We start from the raw sequence: 13,056 nt of genomic DNA, 5'->3' as shown, positions 1-13,056 counted from the left end.
GCTGCTGATTGTTCAAATGTTTTCAGTTTATAGTAATTTTTATGCCACATTGGCAGGCTGATAATCCCTTTATATATAACACTTGAAACTTCCTCAGAAATTTCACAAACAAGAAGCTGGGCTGATTACTGTAGACAGTAAGGCTTGGGCTAGAAGTTGTGAGATAATCAATTGTCAAAGAGAAAGAAGAACATAGAGGGAGAAAACAAAAGAAAAAGATGAATGAATGAAAAAAAAGATGAAATCTCTGAGTCCAGAAATTAAACATTGGGTTTGCAATATTTATAGACAGTGGAATGAGAATGGCAATGTCAATCCAGTGGATTTTCCAGTTTGTAATTTGAATGTCTTTGGTGATGACATCCCATATGTGATCCGCTGTGATGAGTCCTTTGAAGTTTTTATCAAGCCAACCAGCTTCAGCTTGCAGGACTTTTACAGATCCTTTGTGGAAAGGGGCAGCTACAAGACAAGCTAGGGTCCCAAATAAAGATCTGTGTAGTCAAATCCCAGTATTTAGTGATGCCAAGTCAAGAGGGTAGGAGAACATTTGGAAATGTTAATTTGGAGGGCGGTGACCAGAAATTGAAGGAAGATAGAAGAATGGAGAACTGGTGAGGTCTGACAAAGTATGCAAGGGGCATGGTGCAGTCCAATACACAGTTAGATAATAACACCTTAAAAATAACTAACAGGACTAGAATCTGATAACCCATAAGAATGTGTTACAGTTTTCTATGGCAGCATAAAATCTCTACACAGTCACCTCCTTCTCTGATCAGATAATTAAAGTAGTATTATTCTTGTTTACAAAATAAGTCTTATCTCATTGTGGCCTGATTATTTACCTACGTGCAGCAAGAATAGTAATTGACTACATAGGTCTATTAAAGTTTGTTTTGTAGCAACTGTTATAAGGAATCTCACATTAGATTTTAAAAGCCTATTGGGGCCATGAAGCCAAACCAAGAACTCAACATTAGACTTTACCTGCTGTACCTATAGATTTGGGTGAATTTCTCATTTCTCTTTTGCTTTTATTTGTTTGTTTGTCTGTTTTTTTGAGATGGAATCTCACTCTGTCACCTAGGCTGGAGTGTGATGGCTCGATCTCTGCTCACTACAACACCTGCCTCCCAGGTTCAAGCAATTCTCCTGCCTTCGCCTCCCGAGTAGCTGAGACTACAGGTGCACCCCACCACACGCAGCTAATTTTTGTATTTTTAGTAGAGACAGGGTTTCAACACGTTGACTGGGCTGGTTTCGAACCCCTGACCTCAGGTGATACAATCGCCTTGGCTTCCCTAAGTGCTGGGATAACAGGCATGAGCAATCACGCCCAGCCCCTCCATTTTCAAGATGCACAAAATATCTTAAGCTTCTTTATTTTTATTTTTCCTTTTTCTTTTCTTTTCTTCCTTTTTTTTTTGAGACAGAGTTTCACTCTTGTCACCCAGGCTGGAGCACAATGGCGTGATTTCGGCTCACTGCAACCTCCGCCTCCCTGGTTCAAGCGATTCTCCTGCCTCAGCCTCCTGAGTAGCTGGGATTACAGGTGCCCACCACCATGCCCTGCTAATTTTTATATTTTTAGTAGAGACGGGGTTTCGCCGTGTGGGCCAGGCTGGTCTTGAACTCCTGATCTCAGGTGATCCACCTGCCTTGGCCTCCCAAAGTACGGGGATTATAGGCGTGAGCCACTGTGCCTGGCCTATTTTTATTTTTTCATACACCAAAAACCATGGGGCGGTTTTTGGCCTGCCAGGAAGTGGCTTTCCTTACTCACTTGGAATGCTGGGAATGTGGCAAGCCACATACCATGCTGATATTTGCCAGAGAACTTTATGAATAGTGGCTCCATAAGTCAACCTTAGTTCCATAAAACTGGTCATACCTGATTCTATACACACTGTGAAATGGCTCAGATCTGGATAGGAAACATTTGTCATCTATTGCCTCTAAGGGCAGCCACTATAAGACTTCAAAGGAGCCTTGGTCTCCACAAACTTTTATCTTAACCTGAACATTTCCTTTCTATCAATCCCAGGTCTTTAGACAAATTCAACCAATGGTCAACCAGAAAATGTTTAAATTTACCTGTAGCCTGGAGGCCTCCCCCGACCTCTGCTTCGAGTTGTCCTTCCTTTCTGGACCAAACCAATGTATTTCTTAAATGTATTTGATTGATGTCTCATGCCTCCCTAAAATGTATGAAACCAAGCTGCATCCCAGCCACCTTGGGCACATGTTCTCAGGCCCTCCTGAAGGCTGTGTCATGGACCATGGTCACTCATATTTGGCTCAGAATAAATCTTTTCAAATATTTTACAGAGTTTGACCCTTTTTGTCAACAATTACATCATTATTTTCTACTATCAGCCAAAGCAGCATTAAGAATTATCATGGGTGGCAAAAAATTTAATATATTTCTTGGTATTTTATAACTTTCCTGAGATATTTATATTAATAATGATTTCTCATGCAAATATAACACAAAGAAGATTATCACTTCTATTTAACAAAGATTTTCATGTAATTTGACACATCAAAAAAACTAATGATTTTTGAACATTCCTCTTTTTAGAAGGTAAAAGAACAAATCCTTTGAGATTTTCCAGGAGGCCTCTGAGAAATCTAAGTCAGTTTGAATTACAGATTTCATTTAGGATTTGGTTTTGGGAAGGCAATATATCACAAGTTGTCAAAATGTCAAAAGGTTTAAACACTTGATCATAGGTCACCATGAAATAATATCTAACCAAAGTGACAATAAAATATTTTAAAGGTAACTATAGATGGTAACATGATTTAAAAACAAAAAAACAAAGCTTAGATTTTTATTTTTATTTTTTATCTTTTTGTCACAGATTCTCTGTTGCCGAGGCTGGAGTGAAGTATTGTGATTATGACTCACTGTAACCTCAAACTCCTGGCCTCAAGCAACCCTCCCACCTTGTCCTCCCAAAGTGCTGGGATTACAGATGTGAGCCACTGTACCCAGCCCCAAAGCCTAGCTTTTAAAAGGAAGAAAACTCACTTCTCTTAAATAATTGAGGAGATGATAAAGATAACACAACAAATTATTCTGATAAAACACAGAATCTGTTTCCTAGATGGATTATTTAAAAAGTAAAGAAAAACCTACTATGACCTTTTATTAGAAGCAGACCAATAATTCAAAAATATGCTGTCTTTTTTTTTTTTTTTTTTTTTTTTTGAGACATAGTTTCACTCTTGTTGCCCAGGCTGGGGTGCAGTGGCACGATCTTGGCTCACTGCAACCTCTGCCTCCCAGTTTCAAGTGATTCTCCTCCCTGAGCCTCCTGAGTAGCTGGGATTACAGGCGCCCACCACCATGCCTGGCTAATTTTTTGTATTTTTAGTAGAGACGGGGTTTCATCCCTTTGGCCAGGCTGGTCTCAAACTCCCGACCTCAGGTGATCCACCTGCTTCGGCCTCCCAAAGTGCTGGGATTACAGACATGAGCCACCATGCCTGGCCCATGTTGTCATTTTTTTTTTTTTTTTTTTTTTTTTTTGAGACGGAGTCTCGCTCTGTCCCCCAGGCTGGAGTGCAGTGGCGCCATCTTGGGTCACTGCAAGCTCCGCCTCCCGGGTTCAAGCCATTCTCCTGCCTCAGCCTCCCGAGTAGCTGGGACTACAGGCGCCCGCCACCACACCAGGCTAATTTTTTGTATATTTAGTAGAGAAGAGGTTTCACCGTGTTAGCCGGGATGGTCTTGATCTCCTGACCTCGTGATCCGCCCACCTCAGCCTCCCAAAGTGCTGGGATTACAGGCCTGAGCCACTGCGCCCAGCCCATGTTGTCACTTTTAAGAGAGAGAAAACCAAATTCTAATTTTGCATCAGTGCACTGTTGACATTAAGGCTCATTCTAATACCTTATAAGTAAATCCATTTCATCTTGACAAGTTTGACCACATGAGATAAGATTCTCTTTCTCTTTTCCATGGACATTTTACAGCTTGTTATATCCATTCAATTGTACACTTTTCTCTTTCTCATTCTAGAACAACATTTAAATAACCACTATACAACCGCGTTAGGAAAAAATACTCTTTTTCCCTTAACAAAAAAACCCATCTTACATCCTTTGTATCCTTTGCATAACATACAAAGTTGTTTTGTTTGTTTGTTTTGTCTTTTTGAGATGGAGTTTTGCTCTTGTTGCCCAGGCTGGAGTGCAATGGGGCGATCTTGGCTTACTGCAACCTCCGCCTCCTGGGTTCAAGCAATTCTCCTACCTTATCCTCCCAAGTAGCTAGGATTACAGCTGTGGGTCACCACGCCCAGCTAATTTTGTATTTTTAGTAGAGATGGGGTTTCACCACGTTGGCCAGGCTGGTCTCGAACTCCTGACCTCAGGTGATCTTCCCTCCTCATCCTCCCAAAGTGCTGGGATTACAGGTGTGAGCCACTGAGACGGAGTTTCACCATGGCCACTGAGCCTGGCCTCAAACTTGTTTCTCTTTACCCTTATTTCTAGTAGTTTCATTTACACATTATAATTTTTATCTATTTGTAACCTTTATTTTGCAGAGAAAACTAAGGAGTAGACAGTTATGAATTGTTTGTCATATGCTGGCATTTCGTAGCAGATTAGCACATTTTATGAATATATCATCTCATAATTTCTAGAGGTATATGCTTCTCTATAGTAAAAAGAAAATTTTCCAAGGTGGCGAAATATTAATGACATGTTTATAAAGAGACCCAGGCCAGGCATGGTGGCTCACACCTGTAATCCTGGCACTTTGGGAGGCCAAGGCAGGAGGATCACCTGAGGTCAGGAGTTCAAGGCCAGCCTGGCCAACATGGTGAAACCCCGTCTCTATGAAAAATACAAAAATTAGCCAGGCATGGTGGCATGTGCCTATAGTCCCAGCTACTTGGGAGGCTGAGGCAGCAGAATAGCTTGAACCCTGGAGGGCGGTGTGGAAGTGAGCCAAGATCACAACATTGCACTCCAGCCTGGGCAACAGAGTGAAACTGTCTCAAAAGAAAAAAAAAAAAGAGAGACCCAGACATTTTTAGTCTCTTTGTAAGAATAGGAAGCCAAAAGTATATACACTTAAATTATGTTTACTTACTAATAAATATTTCAGTAGTTTCTTACTTAGAAATTTTTCAATTATTATTATTATTATTATTTTTGTGGGGACGGTGTTTTGTTCTTGTTGCCCAGGCTGGAGTGCAGTGGTGCAGTTTGGATCACTGTGACCTCTGCCTCCCTGGTTCAAGTGACACTCCTGCCTCAGCCTCCCGAGTAGCTGGGATTACAGGCATGCACCACCATGCCCAGCTAATTTTGTATTTTTAGTAGAGATGGGGTTTCTCCATGTTGGTCAGGCTGGTCTCGAACTCCTGACCTCAGGTGATCTGCTTGCCTTGGCCTCCCAAAGTGCTGAGATTACAGGCATGAGCCATGGTGCATGGCCTGAAATTATTTAGATTTTTAATGAATATATACTACCTATCATAACAGTAAGGTTGCAAGTCACCAAAAAGATTTTGGAAACTATCTGTAGGCAGACATAAAACATGATTAAAATTGTTTAAATATAATTTGTTACAATAATGACTCCATTTGTTTAAATTCAAATCTATAAGTTTTATTATGTTAAACATCTACTATATATAATATTAGCATATTTGATTTGCAAATACAGGTAGAAGACAAATATATGACTGCATTATATTTAAGGCTGACAACCCTGAAGATATACCAGTTTTTAGTAAACCTAGAATATCAGGCTATTCTTCGTTGTCAAAATTACATGAACTTGAAAAGCATTTGAATTAGTTTCTATACTTCTGGGTGTTTTAGGAATATTTTATTTATATAAGTGCTTATTTTTCTGTAAGTGAATTAGAATAGAGCTACATCATGGGATTTATAAATCAATTTGCCAATAGCATCTGCAGATAGGAAAATATCACATATACGTAACATGCATATGCACACATATATACATACATAAAGATACAGACAAATGCAAATAGAGAGTGTATGGCTTTCATTCAAAAACTTTCAGCCATGAGGCTGGGCACAGTGGCTCATGCCTATAATTCCAGTGCTTTGGGAGGCCAAGGAGGGAAGACATCTGAGGCCAGGAGCTTGAGGCCAGCCTGGGCAATACAGTGAGATCCTGTTTCTACAAAAAATTTAAAAATTAGTCAGTTGTGGTGATGCACACCTGTAGGAGTCTGAGGTGGGAGGATCACTTGAACCCAGGAGTTTGAGGCAGTAGTGAGCTATGATTGTACCACTGCACTCCAGCCTGGGTGACAGAGCAAGACCTCGTCTCTAATAGAACAAGAAAAAAAGAAAAACTTTTCTTTAGGTCTGGCTGGTTGATGATCTATGAATTAACTGAGAAGAGACAGATTAAAAGGAGAAAAGTCTATTATGCATTGTGGGAGTATTCAGTAGTTAAGAACTCACTGAAAGGCCAGAGGTAGAGCTTTACATACCAACCTAGCAAAGAGGGGATGGTTTAGGGCTTCAGTGGGAGAAGAAGGAAGGTTCCATTGGTCTTTGTGATGCTGGCAGGCAGCTGAATTTGCACTTATCACTGCTGAGGGTCAGTCTTCTCCCAAACAGGAAATTCCTTTGGAGGGGGGTCAACGGCATCTGTATTTTCAGGAGGCTCTGCTTAAGTATGGATCATGTATCTTTTGGGGGCTGCTGAGGGCTTAGATGTTTTCAGTTTGAAGTAACTTTCATGCCACTTTGGTGGGCTGTTAATCTCACTGGGATACACCGGGGGGTTTACCCTCCACCTTTTTTTCTCCAGCCACTTTCTATTGTTCGATATTTGTGCTATTATTTTTAGTTCTTTTACTGATTAGCTTTACAACTTTGAGTAATGTACTTCTTATTTTAGCAACTTTAAATACCGTCTCTTTACTGCCCACTTTCTATAAGGTATCAGGATTTCTACCCTTTCCTTGACTCATTTTGCCTCCCAATGCTGTCGTTTGCGTGTATTTTTACCACCTTCAGGTTGTTCACATTGACTTTCTCTCTTGCTACCACAATTCAAGTTGATTCTAAAAGTTCAAAAGCAATAAGCAGCTCTTAAATTATTATGACTAGGTGAAGGCTACTAAATTTAGGGCAAGTGATGTGTCTCCATTGAATGACAAGTGGATCCTCGGGAAGGAGATATGTTCCTACCCACAGATTCCATTGTCATTCAAAAAAGAATGTTCCTAAAGCCATCCATGGTTTATTTTCCTTACACTTTACTGTTGCTTCATGTTATCTCCTAATTTATTTTGTCTCTTTTTTTGGACTTTGTTTGTATTTAGATTTTCCCCGTAAAGTTTCTAATTTTCTTTTCTTTCTTTCTTTTTTTTCTTCTTTTTTTTTTTGCTACTTCCTAAGTTTTCTCTAAGTTCATGATAATATATTTTATTTTATTGAATCCCCATCCTCACTTTCTTACCCTCCCTTCTTTTCTCCTGGAGACCTCCTAGAAGTTTGTAGTAAGGTGTGCATAGGATATAAACCTCCTGAGTCCTTGCACATCTCAAATCATCTTTATCATCTAATTGCAATTGGTCACTTATTTCTTGGATGATACAATTTTAGAATTGAAATGATTTCCATTAGACATTGGAAGGCGTTGTTCCCATAGTTTCTGGCCACCAACGTTGCTGAAGAGAAAGTCTGATCCTAGTCTGATTTGTGTTTCTCTGTACGTAATTTCTTTTTCCTCAGTAAAAGACCTTAGGATGTTCTTTTTGTCCTTGATGTTCTGTAATTTTAGGAGGATTGGGCTAGGTCTTGTTCATTTATTGAGTTTATCCTCAGTAGGTCTCTTCAATCTGAAGAATCTTCCCCTTCGTCTGGAGAAGACTATTTATTTATTTATTTAGAGACAGAGTCTCGCTCTGTCACCCATGCTGGAGTGCCGTGGCATGATCTCGGCTCACTGCAACCTCTGCCTCCTGGGTTCAAGCGATTCTCCTGCCTTAGCCTCCCGAGTAGCTGGGACTACAGGCGTGTGCCACCATGCCTGGCTAATTTTTTATATTTTTAGTAGAGATGGGGTTTCACCTTATTAGCCAGGATGGTCTCCATCTCCTGACCTTGTGATCCTCCCACCTTGGCCTCCCAAAGTGCTGGGATTACAAGCGTGAGCCACCTCACCAGGCCTATTTTTTTTCTTTGAGATGGAGTCTTGCTCTTTCACCCTGACTGGAGTGCAGTGGCATGGTCTCGGCTCACTGCAACCTCTGCCTCCTGGGTTCAAGTGATTCTCCTGCCTCAGCCTCCCAAGTAGCTGGGATTACAGGCACCTACCATTACGCCCGGCTAATTTTTTTGTATTTTTAGTAAAGACCGGGTTTTACCATGTTGGCCAGTCTGGTCTTGAACTTCTGACCTCAGGTGATCCACCTGCCTCGGCCTCCCAAAGTGCTGGGATTACAGGTGTGAGCCACTGCCCCTGGCCTTGTTTTATTTTTTGATGGTTTCTCAGACTCTGTCTGTACTCTCTTTCTGGGACATTTGTTACATGGCTCTCTTGGATCAATATCTATGTCCCAAGATTCTTATTAAAATTTCTTTTTTTTACTCTATGTTTTAAGAAGTTTATTTAACTTTGGTTTCTGGTACCTGATAGCGTGCTATCAAACATACTTTGAATCTCTAAAGTGTCTTATTATCATATTATTTTTTGGAGATGGGGTCTCACCATGTTGCCTAGGTTAGACTCAAATGCTTGAGTTCAAGCAATTCTTCTGCCTCAGCCTCCCAAGTAGCTGGGATTACAGAAGTGCACTGTATCTGGCTTAAAAAAAAATTATTTATTTATTTTTGTGTGTGGCATGTTCCTATTCTTTAGGGATGTAAAATACCTTTTTGAAGAGGGTACTTTAAAATTTTTCCCTTGCTTCCTAAATTATTTCTATTTCTTATGGTTCTTTTTGCCACCCCCTCTTTTAAAATTTTGTTCGGAATGAAGATATTTGATTCTGTTCATTTTCCTGGTGACCTCTGGTAGTCTGTTCACATTTAAGGTAAAAGGACTGTGTAGCCAGCTGGGTTTCCTTGAGAGCTGGGTAAGTAGCTGTTTTCTGGTGAGGACTCTCCCTTCAGTAAAGATTATGACCTGAAACTGTATGGGGCCAGCAGGGATCTTTAACTGGCAGGATTTGCATGAGCTGAGTGAAAGGGGCATGAACTGTCCAACGGGGGCCCCTCCTCCTCCATGCTTGAATGATGAAGGCCTTATTCTGGGTCACCAATATTCCAACAAAAAACCTCACTTTCCCCTCGAGTTTATCTGATTTATCTAGAGAAGATCTGGATAGCACAGTATTGGTGGTAAAATTTGGGTGATCAATATTTAAGAGACCCAACATGCAACGCAGTAGTACAAAACAAAACAAACAAACAAAAGCAAATCTTAGACAAAAACCCCAGTTTTTATATATATTTAATAAAAAATAGCAATGATATATTTGGATATTTTTACTTTTTCTGTTTCCTTCTCCAATAATCCTTCTTTAGGCCGATTGCAGCTTTTATTTATTTATTTATTTATTTGTTTGTTTGTTTGTTTATTTATATTTTTATTTGTTTGAGACAGAGTCTTGCTCTATCACCCAGGCTGGAGTGCAGTGGTGTGATTTCAGCACACTGCAATCTCTGCCCCCTGTGTTCAAGCAATTCTCCCTCCTCAGCCTCCCTAGTAGCTGTGATTACAGGCTCCCGCCACCACACCCAGCTAATTTTTGTATTTTTAGTAGAGACGGGGTTGCACCATGTTGGCCAGACTGGTCTTGATATCCTGACCTCAAGTGATCTACCCACCTCGGCCTCCCAAAGTGCTGGGATTACAGACGTGGGCCACCGCGCCCAGCCTGATAGCAGCTTTTGGAATAGCATTTTTTTTCTTTCATGTAGTAGTAAAACTGAACACAATCAAAGTAAAATTCACCCACTTGCGGCTCTTCTCTTATCAAGTCCACATTATATTGATTCCTGGTGTCAGGCCAATGTGATAACATCAGGCTAATTATCCTCTCAAAAAAGGCATTTGGCCATATGATGCTTAGGATTTTAATTACTAGAAATAGCAGGTTTTTAGACTTTTAATAATTAGTTTCCATCTCACCAAAACCACCCACTCACTTTGCATCTATAGGATAGTAAACCATCTGTTTGTCAACTGGATCTTTTATAAATTCATAATCTATGTTATCCATGTCTAAAATGTCCACCATTTTTACAGACCCTGAATCACATCTGATGTCATTATAAGTTAAATCTCTATTTCTCAAGGAAAATGGTTTTAAAGCACAGAAGTGATTTTGAACTTGTGAAATTAAAGCTGGATTCCAAATAAGTTGTAGTTTTAGTAAAGAAATGAAAAAGTCTTATTTAACTTGGCTGCTCTCTCCTGGTAACAAATTTTTGAGCACAGAAGTAGTCTTATTTCCAAAACAATGAGTTTTGTGTTTTGTTTTTTGCTATTTGACTTTTTATTGCAACCTACATGTAACTTCAAACATCAGGTACAGTCAGTTCATCCTTTTGACCTCTTCACAGACCGTAACACTATTTTGGAGAAAGAGCATATAAATCTGTTTTACTATAACCCTTTTCTCATTCTCATCTCCAACATATTTCCAAACAGAGAAGGACATTCTTCTTGTCCTATATTTAGAAACGGCAATTTTATGGCAAGCCATCCTTTAACATGTTTCCTATGGCCAGCAACAAGGTAATCATCCTACCAGGCAGTAAGACACCTCTATTTTTATAATGTTAAAAATCTCATTAAGTGCTTCTGTACATTTCAAAGAAACTGAAAAGTAATCAAAGACTTTCATTATGAAAACCTCAGTATCACAGGTAAGCAAATCATATCCTCCCTTTTTTTGGGCAGTGTTAATGTACACGGTATGGTGGACATTTAACAGGTAAGATATTTTCATTCTATTTCTTTCTTTCTTTCTTTCTTTTTTTTTTTTTTTGAGACAGAGTCTCACTCTGTTGACCAGGCTGGAGTGCAGTGGTGTGATCTCAGCTCACTGCAACCTCTGCCTCTCAGGTTTAGGCAATTCTCCGGCCTCAGCCTCCCAAGCAGCTGGGATTATAGGCATGTGCCACCACACCTGGCTAATTTTAATATTTTTAGTAGAGACGGGGTTTCTCCGTGTTGGTCAGGCTGGTCTTGAACTCCTGACCTCAGGTGATCCTCCCCCCTTGGCCTCCCAAAGTGCTGGGATTACATGCATGAGCCACTGTGCCCAGCTCATATTTTCATTTTCCTTCCTTCCTCCTTTCCTCCTTCCCTCCCTCCCTCCCTTCTCTCTTTCTCTTTCTTTCTTTCTTTCTTTCTTTCTTTCTTTCTTTCTTTCTTTCTTTCTTTCTTTCTCTTTCTTTCTTCTTTCTTTCTTTCTTTCTTTCTTTCTTTCTTTCTTTCTTTTTCTTTCTTTCTTTCTTTCTTTCTTTCTTTCTTTCTTTCTTTCTTTCTCTTTCCCTCCCTCCCTCCCTCCCTCCGTTCCTTCCTTCCTTCCTTCCCTCCTTCCTTCCTTCCTTCCTTCCCTCCTTCCTTCCTTCCTTTCCTTCTTCCTTTCTTGTCTCACTCTATTGCCCAGGCTGGAGTGCAATGGTGCGATCTAGCTCACCACAACCTCTGCCTCCCGGGTTCAAGCGACTCTCCAGCTGTAGCCTCCCGACTAGCTGGGACTACAGGCATGTGCTGCCACACCTGGCTAATTTTGTTTTTTTAGTAGAGACGGGGTTTCTCCATGTTGGTCAGGCTGGTCTCAAACTCCCAACTTCAGGTGATCCACCTGCCTCGGCCTCCTAAAGTGCTGGGATTACAGGCATGAGCCACCATGTCCTGCCAGATATTTTCATTTTCTTTGGTAACAAGTTTGTAGACTGAGTAGGATTTGCTAAAATTTAGATTTGTACAGTTTGCCAATTATGCAGATAGATGAGCAAAGTCTAGTTTTATTTGGGCAAGACTGTTGATCAAGATGATTTGACACTGCATTCTTAAATTCAAAGTACCTAAGAGTTAGGGGGAGTATTTTTTGTTGCTGCGATTCAGTGCTTCACTTGATATACCATAAAAAGCATAATCACTGGTCAGATTTATGGAATGAGTGCTATGGCAGTGGTGCCTAACCTTTTTGGCACTAGGTACCGGTTTTGTAGAAGGCAATTTTTCCAGGGACTGGGGGGTGGGGATAGTTTCAGGATGATTCAAGTGTATTACATTTATTGTGCACTTTATTTCTATTATTATTTTATTGTAATATATAATGAAAAAATTATACAACTCATCATAATGTAGAATCAGTAGGAACCCTGAGCTTGTTCTTCTGCAACTAGATGGTCCTATCCGGGGGTGATGGGAAACAGTGACAGATCATCAGGCATTAGATTCTCAAAGGAGCACGAAACCTAGATCCCTTGTGTACACAGTTCACAATAGGGTTTGTGCTCCTATGGGAATCCAATGCTGCTGCTGATCTGACAGGAGGCACAGCTCAGGCAGTGATGTGAGCAATAGGGAGCAGCTGTAAATACAGATGAAGCTTTGTTCGCTTGCTGTCACTCACTACCTGCTGTGCTGCCTGGTTCCTAACAGGCCATGGACTACCACACAATTTATCACAATTTTCTCTTTTGTTCACTCACAGGGCATTTTCGTTGCATTTTCTGAATCAGAAAATGTGACTTTATTACTTTACTCAATTTCATAGAGCAATCAGGGGAAGGATACGATAATGTGTGTTTGCGTGGAATACCCAAGGTAATTCAGCAGCCACTACTTCTAACTGAACATTGCTGTCTTTTTGGGAAACAAAAACTTTTGATTGGCCAGGCATGGTGGTTCACGCCTGTAATCCCAGCACTTTGGGAGGCTGAGTCAGGAGGATTGCTTGAGCCCAGGAGTTCGAGATCAGCCTGGGCAACATGGCAAGACCCTATCTCTACAAAAAAATAATTTAAAATACTTAGCCAGGTGTGATGGTGCATACCTGTGCTCCTAGCTACTCA

The sequence above is a fragment of the Pan troglodytes genome, chromosome 7 (assembly GCF_028858775.2).
Source record: "Pan troglodytes isolate AG18354 chromosome 7, NHGRI_mPanTro3-v2.0_pri, whole genome shotgun sequence".
NCBI lineage: Eukaryota > Metazoa > Chordata > Mammalia > Primates > Hominidae > Pan > Pan troglodytes.
The sequence above is the reverse complement of the archived record's forward strand: the minus strand, read 5'-3'. Positions refer to the sequence as shown.